Consider the following 14,655-nt stretch of genomic DNA (forward strand, 5'->3'; position numbering starts at 1 on the left):
CGAGCGCATATGCGAATGTGCGACATTATTATTTAATTTTATTTCTTTTTGCGATTATTGTGTTATTTAATTGATATTCTCTTTGTGCGATTGTTGTATTATTTTCTTTTTTTCTTCTCTGTGTCGCTATTTAGTTAAGTTTTAGCTAACGTTAAGACGATCCTGAGCTCGGATTTCATTATTAAGTACGATCAAAGCCGGTGGCTATTTTGTCTCTCTGTGTTTGACCGCTTCACCTATCACGAGAAGAAAGAAGACGTCGCCAGCTGCGAGGGAAACACTGCTGTCGGAGGAATTCGACTGGAATCACGGAAAGCGCGTTACACGCAGGTCGTATTATTTCATATTTGTTACTGTAATGTCGCCATTCTTCTGTGAATTATCGCACGATTATTGCAGACGCCTCGGAGAGAGACGTCAGCTGGGAACGGATTAAAAGGCAGGACCTCCGCCGAAGCGCCGTATCCCGTAAAGATTACTGTAAGGTCCTTGAGCGACCAAAAAGCATATTTCCCCCTTATTTGGAAAAGCGCGCCATAGCGCACAAGGATCCGCGACACGCAAGGACCCGCGGGATTCGTCGCGGGGTCACGCGGTCGCGGCGAGCCAATTAGAATAGGCAGAGGCCGATAAGAGAGGGCCTGACGAACGTCTGTTAAGCTGCACCCACCACCATCGAAAATCAAGTTCGCAATAGGTCAAAAATTTAGTGCTTTTTAGGTGCTAATTTAGTACTCTATTGCCGAATTTAGTGCTCCACCCGTTTAGCGGGAATTAAAAAAAAAAAGAGGGGGTCCAGCTTGCCGTTAAGCTGGACCCTCCCATAATAGAAAATTAAAGGAAATAAAAAATAACCACACAGGGATTTTAGTGCTAATTTAGTGCTCCAAAATAAACGAACAAAATATCAAAATGTATTGAAATATACTTGAAAAACGTTATTCTAATGCACCAACGTCTACAGAAAACTCCATCACCGGTATCTATATTACAATCGTCAATGAATTTAAAACTCACAAGTTGATGGTCCGAAAATAATCCACAGACATTGTGATACAAAAAAAAGTACATATCCGAATTTAGTGCTCGCTCTAAATAATTATAAACAATTAATTAATAGCGAAAAAGCGCGCGCGGCGCACGAAAATGCCTCGTCAGATCGTCATACAATTTGGTGCTCGCAAGTTATTGGTCCTAGGATATTCCTTAGACATTGTAGTACCAGAAAAAACACATATTCGAATTTGGTGCTCGCTCTAAATAATTATAAACAATTAATTAATAGCGAAAAAGTGCGCGCGGTGCACGAAAATGCCTCGTCAGGTGGGCAGAGAATTTGGTGCTCGCAAGTTATTGGTCCTAGGATATTCCTTAGACATTGTAGTACCAGAAAAAACACATATTCGAATTTGGTGCTCGCTCTAAATAATTATAAACAATTAATTAATAGCGAAAAAGCGCGCGCGGTGCACGAAAATGCCTCGTCAGGTGGGCAGAGAATTTGGTGCTCGCAAGTTATTGGTCCTAGGATATTCCTTAGACATTGTAGTACCAGAAAAAACACATATTCGAATTTGGTGCTCGCTCTAAATAATTATAAACAATTAATTAATAGCGAAAAAGCGCGCGCGGCGTACTAATATGCCTCATCAGGTGGGCAGAGAATTTGGTGCTCCCAAGTTATTGGTCTTAGGATATTCCCTAGACATTGTAGTACCAGAAAAAACACATACTCGAATTTGGTGCTCGCTCTAAATAATTATAAACAATTAATTAACAGCGAAAAAGCGTGCGCGGCGCACGAAAATGCCTCGTCAGATCGTCATACAATTTGGTGCTCGCAAGTTATTGGTCCTAGGATATTCCTTAGACATTGTAGTACCAGAAAAAACACATGTTCGAATTTGGTGCTCGCTCTAAATAATTATAAACAATTAATTAATAGCGAAAAAGTGCGCCCGGTGCACGAAAATGCCTCGTCAGGTGGGCAGAGAATTTGGTGCTCGCAAGTTATTGGTCCTAGGATATTCCTTAGACATTGTAGTACCAGAAAAAACACATATTCGAATTTGGTGCTCGCTCTAAATAATTATAAACAATTAATTAACAGCGAAAAAGCGTGCGCGGCGCACGAAAATGCCTCGTCAGATCGTCATACAATTTGGTGCTCGCAAGTTATTGGTCCTAGGATATTCCTTAGACATTGTAGTACCAGAAAAAACACATATTCGAATTTGGTGCTCGCTCTAAATAATTATAAACAATTAATTAACAGCGAAAAAGCGTGCGCGGCGCACGAAAATGCCTCGTCAGATCGTCATACAATTTGGTGCTCGCAAGTTATTGGTCCTAGGATATTCCTTAGACATTGTAGTACCAGAAAAAACACATATTCGAATTTGGTGCTCGCTCTAAATAATTATAAACAATTAATTAACAGCGAAAAAGCGTGTGCGGCGCACGAAAATGCCTCGTCAGATCGTCATACAATTTGGTGCTCGCAAGTTATTAGTCTTAGGATATTCCTTAGACATTGTAGTACCAGAAAAAACATATATTCGAATTTTGTGCTTGCTCTAATTAAAAATTATTAATTAATATTGGAAAAGCACACGCTGCGCTCGAAAGTTCGTTATCATAGTGTCAAATTGGCATCCTCGCAAGTTATTGTACTATAAATTTATCGTTGGTTTCTTTTGTGTGTGTGTGTGTGTGTGTGTGTGTGTGTGTGTGGGTGTGTGTGTGTGTGTGTTTGCGTGTGCGTGTGTGTGTGGTACTATTGAAATATATTATATATTCATGCGGCACTTTTCAAAGCGAAGTGTTTTATTTTATGCATCGTTTTGTATAGTGGGCCCAAGTTGGTTCATTACTCGCGCTTATGTACATATAGTTTTTTCGTTCGAATCGTTGAAGGACAGTCCGGCGTAACTTCGCAATGCATGCTTAGTATCCTTTGAAAAGCCGGTCGGTCAATCCATGCCCTAATTGGTGATTTTCCGTTTGTTTACATTTTCGTGTGTAGCGTCGTTCCCCCTCTCTCCGCTTACCGGCATATCGTGCTAGTTATTACTTGACTACCGTCGAAGCATCATCGCGTTTCTCGCGTTTCGATTTTCGTTAGTGTATAGTGCGAGTAGTGTTTTTTTTTTTTATTATTTTTACTTTCGTGATTATTCGTTCGTGATTTTTCGTACGAGAGTTTATTTTCTTTATTTTTATTGCATCTCGTACGCTTGTTATAGTTTATTAATAAATTGTGATATTAGTGAATTGTGATAGTTTATTAATTAATTGTGCCAAAGGATTAACGGTCTATTGTCATCATTCCTCAACCTGGAAGACCATCAATAATAGATAAGAATGTTCTTATTGATAAATTAATGACTTATAAAGACCGCTTGATACTGGACGGTCAGAAAATTGTTTCGAAATTCGATAATATTTGGGTTATAATTTCAAAAGGATTAGATAATAAATTAACCCCAATTTCTTTATATACGTTTGTTTCATGCAATAAAAAAAACGTTAGAGATAAATTAACTGACCGTCCCTCTGTCTCTCCTCATCAGCCAACGGTTATCGGACATCCTATTTCTGAAATACCGAGCATTAATTATAGTACTGAATCAACGATTGAATCAACAGTGAATTCATCGATAAACTTTTCTAATATTCCTGTAAATAATGTCGGTAATATGCTAACATTTACTTTTACCATACCAAAGGCTGATTTTAATGCCATGATAATTTATAGAACATATAGGCGAAGAGAAAAAGGCCGACCTACCTCAATGCGTCAGTATACAATATTACAACCCGGTACATGGCAACACGTATTTACCGAAAAAATTTGGGAATATGCAAAATTGCCATGCGGATTTAATTTTAAGCGACACAAATTAGTCAGCAATGGAGAATATGGATATGCTTATGGTTCATGCAAATGTGGCTCATTTATAAAATGTAAAATTAATAATATGAATGAGCTAATTACTGAAGTAAAATGCAAGTTTATTGAAGGAGAAAAAGAAGGACGCTATGGTAAGCGATATTTAAGAAATCCAATAAGAGATGCTGTTGCAAATGAATTGCAAGGAAAAAGTGTAATGAAGTATCGAGTCGAAATGGCAGAAAAATTAATGCAAAGCCATGATGATATTGAACCTCCGCATTTATTTAGTACAAATGTTTTACGAGTTGCCAAACACAACTTTAAAGAAAAAAGTTATTTTGATAAAGACCCTATAAAAGCATTGGAAATTATGAAATTGGGTCCTTTTAAGAATATTATTCATAATATTGGCTTAAATCCATTTTTTGTGCATTATTGGACAAATTATCAATTGGATGTTTACCGAACATACACATCAGACGAGACAGCTTGTGTTTATATAGACGCAACTGAGAGTATTATAAGAAAAATTAAAAGGCCTGATAAGTCCAAGACAGGACATATATTTTTATATAATTGTGTAGTTAATTCTGAAAAAAGTGGTCTTTTTCCAGTATCACAGATGTTGTCTGAAAGACACACTACAACTACTATTCAGTATTGGCTGATGGAGTGGATTCGATTTGGCGCTCCACGACCACGTGAAGTTGTCTGTGATTTTTCACGTGCACTATTATCAGCAGCAGTAAGAAGTTTTATCAATTATATTACGCTGGACGAATATGCAGATGCTTGTAAAGACGATAATTTACCTCCCTGCTACATACGTATCGATGTAGCACACTTTATTAAAAAATACTCCAATTTTTTAAAAGATTTACGTCCACGTATTAAACAATTTTATTTACATACAATAGGACAATTAATTTTGTGTCGTGATGTCGAGGTAGCAGCTGATATATTTGTAACGATGCCCCCTAAAAATAGGCATCGTACCCGGCACAAAATCCAGCCGGTTGCCGTCGCAATGACCAGTGGTCATTAGCGACGATGAGGGCGCGGTGCGCCCGAATATATTTTTAAAGCAATACAAAGATAATTCGCAGGTACAGCAGCCGCAGTAGAACCGCCAGTCTCGCCGAAAGGTGCCGACCGTCGTCGGGAACCGCCGATCGGAAATCTTCTCCCACGAGAAGCCGATCGGCGGAAAATACCGCGACCGACCGGAGCTTTACGAGCGAGACTGACGACCGAGTATAAGATACCGCGATATCAAGCCGCGCGACGCATTTTGCCTTCACCCACGTTCCTGACACATCCGATCCGATCACCAGCTCACGATACCGATCCAGCGACTCGCTCGTCCGACGAACCTGAGGGGTAGGGTGTACCCTGCCTCTGCCGGGCGCTCCCGGCCGCCGAACGAGCCGTCCAGGAAACGCATCTAAAAGCGCACAACTAATTCGCGTGTTGCTCCGACGAACCTGAGGGGTGGGGTGTACCCCGCCTCTGCCGGGCGTTCCCGGCCGCCGGACAGCCGTAATTAGTTATCACTCCCACCTTCCGAACCTTCTTTTCCGCATCCCGAAAATCCCGTCTTGGTACTTGACATACGAAAAGGGGTAGGGCGCTCCCTGCCTCTGTCGGGCGTTCCCGGCCGTCAAGTACCAACTCCGTCTCCTCTATCCTAGCAAACAAAATCACGTATCGCGCCGCGAAACGACGCTTGCTGGCGTATACCCGCGTTCCGCCGCGTTGCAACTCGCCGCCGAGAAAACCCGCGATCGCTTGCACATATCTCGCGCCGTTTGAGAGTCGTTAGTTGTCGTTGCAGTGTCCGCGTCCGTTGTCAGCGATAATCTATATGTACATACTCTTGTTGTCTGCGCTCGTTTAGATATACATATATTCTGTTACCCGCGCTCGTTTATTTTCTTCGCTGTATTGTTGTCAGTCGCGTCCGTTAGTTATATATTTCTATATGTTATTTTCGCGTCTATTATTGTAAATTCGTTATCATATAATTGTCTTAATAAACCATGTTTCTTGTCTAACTCTTATGTTCGCATTAGTATTTTTCTTTTCCGATTTCCGACGCTTCACATAATTTTCCGCCGCACCGTTCCGACGCGAATACTCTTTCCGCCGAACCTTTTTTATACGACACGCATTTTTCCGACGAGCTAGTCCGAGTATAAAAATTAGGTAGTTACATATTAAAAGGAATTTTAATTATTTCTCAAAGTGAAACAGAAGGAAGCACAAGAGAAAATAAAAGAACTTTATGTGAAGAATATAAAATAAAAATGAAGAATCTTTTTTCACAATTTTCAGAAGATGATAACATAGAAAGTGATAATATAGAAAGAGATATTGATATTGATGACGATGAAGGAAACAAAGTTAATAAGTGGAGTCATTGGGCACAAAACATAAATGACACAGTCAAAAGTTCACTGGCTGATGATGAGGGAGACAGAGATAATGCTCATTATATACCAAAATTAGCTAATTATATTATGAAAGATATGAAATTACTACCTTTATGGTCTTGCGTATGTAGAGATAAATTTGGATATGGTAGAATTCCTGCCAGCAGTGCTTCTGTAGAAAGCGACTTTAATATTGTAAAAAATGTTATGTTAAACGCAGAGAAAACACCTATGCGTGCGGATGAATTTGTATCGAAACACATACATTTTATGAGCGGTCGTTTAAAAATAACAAACGCAAATACGCAAGATTCTAATTTGAAAGATATAAGAATAGAGGAAAATATTCATCTACATCGAGATAATGATGAAATTGTAAATGAAGGACTAATGATGGAAATTTCAAATAAAGATGAAAATGAGTTTATAAGAGAAAATAATGAGAGAACAAAGAAATGTCCAGCTTGTGAAAACGGGCATGAACCGACAGGTGGACATACATGTTATGTCTGCAAAAAATATGTACATGCATTGGATGGATGTTCTATGCCAGTTGGAGAAGAAGGGTATGGACAGCAACGAATATGCGTGGACTGCCACAACATAAACAACCTTCAAGAAATGATTACAACAAAGGAAGTTGAAGATTGGCGGGGTTTGAGTACAGCAGATTCGCAAGCGAAAGGAAGATATTTACAAAAGGAGAGTATACAAAATGAATTTTTATTAAATACTCATATACATAAAATACCAATAATTAAAAATGGCAGCAATATATCTTTAAAACCAGTCAGAATAGAAAAGAACAATTATTCATTAACAAATACTTGTGCATTTGATAGTATTTTACAATTATTTATTGCAGCTTATTTTGATACAGAGACTATTAAACACTTAGTACATTGTGAAACAGATTTTAAATTTTTTAAATTAATTAAAGAAATGGTATCTTATGGAATGAAAAAATCATCGTATAGACTTCGTACGATGATTTTAAAGGATATATTTTCAAGTAAAGTTTTACCTAACAATTGTATTCTTATTAATTGTGAGGTAACAATTGCCTTTTTGTGCAGAAATTTGTTTCAGAAGTATCCATCATTGAAGGAAATATCCAAATGTGAAAAAGGTTGTCCTGAAAGATTAAAAACATTGCCACTAGTACAAGTACAACTTGAATCATTATTAGGAAACTGTGTCAATGAAATTGAAAAGGACATAATGATACAAGGATTTCGGTCTTGTGTAAATCCGAATTGTGATGGACAAGAAAGTACGACAATTTCTGAAATAGGTATGTATATATATATATGTATATATATATATTTAGTATGAATTTTGCAATATATAATATATATTTTAAAATTTCAAGTCATTCAATAATATTTTATACATTTTATAGTATTTGGACTTTATTATTGCTTATTCATATTGTTTTAAAAATAAATATGTGTGTATGGTGCAGTTTCAGTTTAATTAAAAATGAGAGAGAGAGAGATTAAAAATAAAAATGATTTTTAAATATTATAATGTAATATAGAAGTAAAATTTTATTTATTAAAGCACACACAACATAAGTTTAAAATGTAATTTTTTTACTTTAAAAAATATTTTGTAAAAAAATATCAATCTTAATTTCTGTTAATATCATTAATAATATATTTAAATATTTAGTTGTTTTGTAATTATAAATGTATATTGCCTTTTTTAATTATATTTTTATATTGCAATGCTATTTTTATATTGTATAAAAAATTAAATAATAAAGATATTTTTTTTATTTTCAGGACGATTTATTGTAATAGAAACATATTCCATTTCCGATGATACAGAAGAGTATACCGTCCCACTTAAACATATTCCAAAGAAACTTAAATTTTCTTTTATGAGAGATGAATACAGTCTTGCCGGAATTGTTAATTTTAAACCATCTGCAAACGAGAAGTTCAACGGATCAAAATATTGGTCACTACACTGCTATTAGTTACAGACATAATGAATGGATAAAATATGATGACTGTAAAGAGACTGAAAAAATGTTAAGTGATAATGATATTTCTAGTCCACATATTATTTTATATATTAAATAGTAATTTTATAGAAAAGATTATTAAGATGTTAAATATATAATTTATATTTTAGTTTGTTAAAATTATTTTATATAACTTTATATAATTATATAGAAATTGTATTGTATATAATTTTTTTAAACATGATGTAAGATAACTTCGAAAATTTTGTATAATATTAATAACATTTATGTTACAGTATAAATACGTTCGCGCAATAATCATATGAGAGTGTGAACGATAAATGCGTTCGCGCAATGATCATATGAGAGCGTGAACGGCACTATTATACAGCAAGTAATACATGCAATGCATTTATAACGCATTGAAAACATGCGTTCGCGGAATGATCTTGTGAACTTGTAAACGGCAACTATATTACTGTTCTTCATATATTCATAATTTATAAACATTTTGCAAATTATCTTTCGCGTAATATTCACAAGTGAAATTCATATCGTGAACTGCAATTGTTACTACATAAGTAGAATTGTAAAAAATACGAAAATTGTAGTAACATTTAAAAGTGTTCTGGATGAAGAGTGCTGAATCACTCTGTATACAAAGTAATTAGCAATCTTCTAAAGATACTTTTTATATATAAGCGTTCACGCAATGACTATCTAGGAGCGTGAATTGCCATTACTTGCTTATTTTATATATCTATCTATATCTGTAAATATGATGTGTATATATATATATATATTAGTCAATGTGATTTCCTTGAAAATCGATATAAATACAAATGAATTAATTACCTATGTTAATAACAGCTCGTGATGTACATGTCTAATTGAATTAAAGTATTTTTTTTAATTCAACATTTTTTACTCAGTGTATAGCTATTTAATTTTTAAAATTAATACCTTTTTAATCGATCCTTTACAATATCCTTTTTATCGAAATCGAATGATAATATCGTGATACTATAAATTTTTCATTATTTGATATAAATACATAAATATAAATTATCATAATTATCTGATGATAAAATATTTTTATAACTTGATTTATATACTCAATTAGATTTATATACTTAATTTGATTTATATAATATTAAGAATATATATTCTATTACATAAAAATAAATATTTAAAAAATAATATATCGCGATTAAAATAAATATAAGTATTCTATATTTTTCGTGCGCTTTTTCGCTATTAATTAATTGTTTATAATTATTTAGAGCGAGCACCAAATTCGAATATGTGTTTTTTCTGGTACTACAATGTCTAGGGAATATCCTAAGACCAATAACTTGCGAGCACCAAATTCTCTGCCCACCTGACGAGGCATATTAGTACGCCGCGCGCACTTTTTCGCTATTAATTAATTGTTTATAATTATTTAGAGCGAGCACCAAATTCGAATATGTGTTTTTTCTGGTACTACAATGTCTAAGGAATATCCTAGGACCAATAACTTGCGAGCACCAAATTGTATGACGATCTGACGAGGCATTTTCGTGCGCCGCGCGCGCTTTTTCGCTATTAATTAATTGTTTATAATTATTTAGAGCGAGCACTAAATTCGGATATGTACTTTTTTTTGTATCACAATGTCTGTGGATTATTTTCGGACCATCAACTTATGAGTTTTAAATTCATTGACGATTGTAATATAGATAACGATGATGGAGTTTTCTGTAGACGTTGGTGCATTAGAATAACGTTTTTTAAGTATATTTCAATACATTTTGATATTTTTTTCGTTTATTTTGGAGCACTAAATTAGCACTAAAATCCCTGTGTGGTTATTTTTTATTTCCTTTAATTTTCTATTATGGGGGGGTCCAGCTTAACGGCAAGCTGGACTCCCCCCTTTTTTTTTTAATTCACGCTAAACGGGTGGAGCACTAAATTCGGCAATAGAGTACTAAATTAGCACCTAAAAAGCACTAAATTTTTGACCTATTGCGAACTTGATTTTCGATGGTGGTGGGTGCAGCTTAACAGACGTGCCTGACGACCTGCGTGAATCCGCGAGAACTTCCGATCGGCACTTGTGCAGTGACCGACCCTTTGGAGGGACGCAGGATCTCGCCAAAGCGTATCGAGGATATTCGTGGGTTCCCGCTAGGGGCGCTTACAGTGTCGGCGTGCGTCGAATCGTTCCTGCGTTTTTCGCGTATTTAGTGCGTCAGGGTTTCGTGTTTTTGGCCGGGCGTATTTTCTCGTCCCTTGTGGGCGTTTCTTTTGTTCCTCTTAGTCGATTAAAGTCCCTTAGTTGAATTAGTGCAGTGTTTCTTGAGGCGAGGCGGCATGGCCTCGTCTTCTGGGGGGGGAGAAACGATCTTTCGTTCACCCGTGCCGGGCGCCGGTTTTTCCCTTAAACCTTCTACTTTAATCCCTGACTCTCCATCTCCAATCAATTCTTCCCCATCTATGCCATCAGATTCCACTGATGTCATTAATGCTTCTTCTAAGCTCTTAATTGAAGCCACCGATAAAGAATCGAGCACTTGTGCCCCCTCTTTTCCCCCTTCGAATAATGCGTATGCTAATTTCGTTGTTGTGTCAGACGAGAATCTCTCCGTCTCAGATAATGCGAGTATCATAACATCTGCTCAAAACATCCGCAGCACCTGTTCATCCCCAATGGACATCGACGAATTGCCTAAGCTCGCAAGAAAACGGCAAATTCGAGATACTATTGAAGGTGAGCCCGCTCGAATCATAGAGGAATCTCCCGCCAAGCGTGTTCCAAGCGCATGCGCAAGTGCCTCTTCTTCTGATACTGCTATTGGCACAATTAGGAACACTCAAACTCAGGTTAGTGGTGTTACAAACACGGGCGGCAGCGCGAGACAGCATAATCTTACCATTGGACAAAGAATTTCGCCTCGATATAGTGTCCGAGACCCCGGGCCTTTTGTCGTCTATGTCTACCCTATTAATAGGGACAATGCTATACATCCTACTCTTATCAGTAGGTTAATTGTCAAATCTGGAATCCCTGACATTTTAGAAATTAAAAAAATCGGTCGAGGTAAAGTTTTAATTGAAGTCAAATCTGCTTCCGCAGCTAATCGCTTAGTTGAGAATCAAGCTTTTCCTCAAAATGATTTGAAAGCATTCATTCCAGCCTATAAAGTTCTCAGAACGGGTATAATTCAAGATGTTCCACAACAGATTGACATTGATAATATCAAAGAAGACATTGAATCCTCCAGGGCCAGAATCATCGATATACAGAGACTCAATCGCAGAGTCGTTCGTGATAATAAAGTTGAATATCTTCCTTCCAGGACACTCCGGGTTAAGTTTGCAGGACAACTGTTACCGCAGGAAATTTTTATATTTAAAGTCAGGCACGCTGTTCGTCCGTACATTCCTCTGCCAAGGATGTGTCATTCGTGTTATAGAATAGGACACGTAAGCAAAACCTGCAAGAGCTCTCCCAGATGTTTATTTTGCGGCGAAGGCAAACATAATACTACTGGCAACACCGATTCAGGATATACGTGTCATATGAAGGATGAATCTCCAAAGTGCATCAATTGCCAAGGAAGTCATTGGGCAAATGATAGCGTCTGCCCACTAATTGTTAATCAGAAAGCTATTGTTAAAACTGCGGCTCTTGAGAATATATCCATTGCTGATGCTAAATCTCGCATTCAAGGTGGATCTTCCACCCCTCACTCCTCCCAACCCGCTCATTTGATTAGAAGTGATGCTAATTTTCCCAATATTTCTCGCAAGCACGATCATGGTTTTGCAGAATTAAACAATAATAATTTCTGTTTTAGACGGAATCGATTCTGGTGATACATATCAAACATATGCAGGGGTATTGGGATCTCGTTCGCATCCCCACTCTAATAAGATCAACAATAGCAGTAATATTTCCAGGGATCACGTTCTTCCGCACTTTTCCAAGCAAAGGCCTGCTCGTTCAACTGTTTCTGCCGGTCCTGGCTATGATGCGAGAGCTCATCAGCAAGTCCTCCATGAGATCAATGGCAAAATACCCTATTCATCTGGTAATGGTGTTGCTTTCCAAAAGACTCCCTCCCTCAGAGGCCGCGCCTTGGCGCAGATTACGGTAAGGAATCTGGCTTTGGCTTTGATTTCTCAGGCTTGTTTTCTATAGCCAAGAATATTCTTACGCATTTTCTTAATAACGATTTAACCAACGCATTTAAAGATATTATGGCTCTGTTAGAGAATCTCGGAAATCTCTTCCGTTCTGGAAAGGCTGAAAAAGATAAACCCAGGAGTTTGTACGATGAAGCCTCTGAATGCGCATACGATTCGGATTGTGAGACCTGTTTTCGGAGATAAATTCTCAAACTCGCAGTATTATTTGAATCCATCCGACTCTTTACCATTACACGTCTCGACTATGCCTAATGATTGTCTTTCACCCCCCTCGAAAGGGCTTACGCCTACGTTAATTTCTACAACTTCATCCCCGCAAAGAATTCGACATTCCGGTCTTAGTATTATACATAACCCTCGTCGATATAATAAAACCCATAATAATAATATGAAGCTTAGTAGTGGCCAGTTTAAAATTTTTCAATGGAATTGTTATGGTATAAGGCACAATCTTCCCTCCCTTCTGGAGTTAATCGATAGGTATGACTTTTTATGTATCCAGGAAACCCTTCTTAAAGAAAACAATAGCCTCAACATCAAAGGTTACACTGTTGCTAGAAACGATATTAAACAGATCGGTGATCGTGGCATTTGTACTATCATACGTAATAACATCAGATTTGAAACAATTGTTTTTGATCTATCCCATCCATCTGTTGAATATCTTGTTATATTGGCCCATTGCTTTAAGAAGGATCCTATAGTTATTGTCAATATTTATAGACACTCCGGACAAATTACCCCCTTCGAATTTTTCGAGAATTTAATATGCAAATTGGAGTGTTACAAAAACTTTATCATCGTTGGTGATTTTAATGCTCACCACACCTCTTGGGGATCTCAAAGACAGTCTTCCTCGGGGAGGAAAATATATCAGATCATGTGCAGGCATGATTTGGTTCTACTCAATAACAGTAAGTTACCTACTTTTCTAGGTACATCGTCGACCTCTGTTCTGGATTTGGCTTTGGCGTCCCCCCAACTGGCTCTTAGCTGTGATACATTCATTGAGAGTGACTCTCTGGGCAGTGATCATCTTCCAGTTGTTACTACGGTCGGTGCTGGGCTTGCTCTTCAGAGAAAATTCTATTATAAGTTGCCCCTTAAGGATGAGGAGCTTAAAAAGGCGATATTTGACAAGTTATTTAGTAGTGTCTGTGATTCTTCCTCCTTAACTGAGGGTAATGTCCTGGGATGTTATGAAGATTTCACCAAGAATCTTATCGAGTGTGTCAGGGAGTTCTTTCCTGAAAACAAGAGGCTTCCGCGTTCTTCTGTGGGAGTGGAGAAACTGAAACCTCCCCCGTGGTGGAATAATTTGTGCACTGAGGCGGTTGGCCTCAGGAGGGAGGCAATTGGAAGATTGATACGCACGCCAAGCGAGGAAAGCCTTCAAGGATTTCGCAGGGCTCGTAGGGAGTGTTTAAAAATTCTTTCTCAGCAAAGGCGCAAAGGCTGGCAGACTTTTGTCGGCGGATTTAACTCCAAGACTCCTACGAGTCAGATCTGGGCGTTGATAAAAAGTTTCAAAAGGAAAGCCTCCTCAACTAAGTCGCCCTCTGCGCAATGTGAACTTATTAAGGCTTCCTCAGATGCTATTTCCAAATTGTGTCCGCCCTTTGCCTACTTTGATAGATCTACAACACTTTCTGATATGAAGGCCGATGACTCGCGTAACCCCGAGGTATGCAAATGGCTGGATGATCCTATCACCTTTGATGAGTTATCCTCTGCAATACTGACAGTTCGGAAAAAATCAGCTCCCGGGCTCGATCAAATTAGTTATGAGTTGCTGGATTTGCTGCCTGCTCAACACTTGGATTATCTTCTATCGCTATTTAATGAGATTTTCTCTCAGGGGGTTTTCCCTGACTCATGGACGTCTTCTCTGGTTGTGTTAATTCCTAAAGCTGACGGTAAGTCTGTAAGGCCCATCTCATTGATGTCCTGTGTTTGTAAACTCATGGAGAGAGTCTTATATCGGAGGTTGGTTTGGTTCGTCGAATCTAGACCTATCCTCCCCCAGTCCCAAGCGGGTTTTAGACCATTTAGATCCTGTGACGATAATCTTGCAGTTTTGACTACGGCGATTAGATCTGGCTTCCTAGAGAAATCCGTTACCATTGCTGTATTCTTGGATGTAGCGGGGGCCTTCGATA

This window comes from Cyphomyrmex costatus, unplaced genomic scaffold (assembly GCF_001594065.2).
Source record: "Cyphomyrmex costatus isolate MS0001 unplaced genomic scaffold, Ccosl1.0 scaffold1125, whole genome shotgun sequence".
In the NCBI taxonomy this organism is placed as follows: Eukaryota; Metazoa; Arthropoda; class Insecta; order Hymenoptera; family Formicidae; genus Cyphomyrmex; species Cyphomyrmex costatus.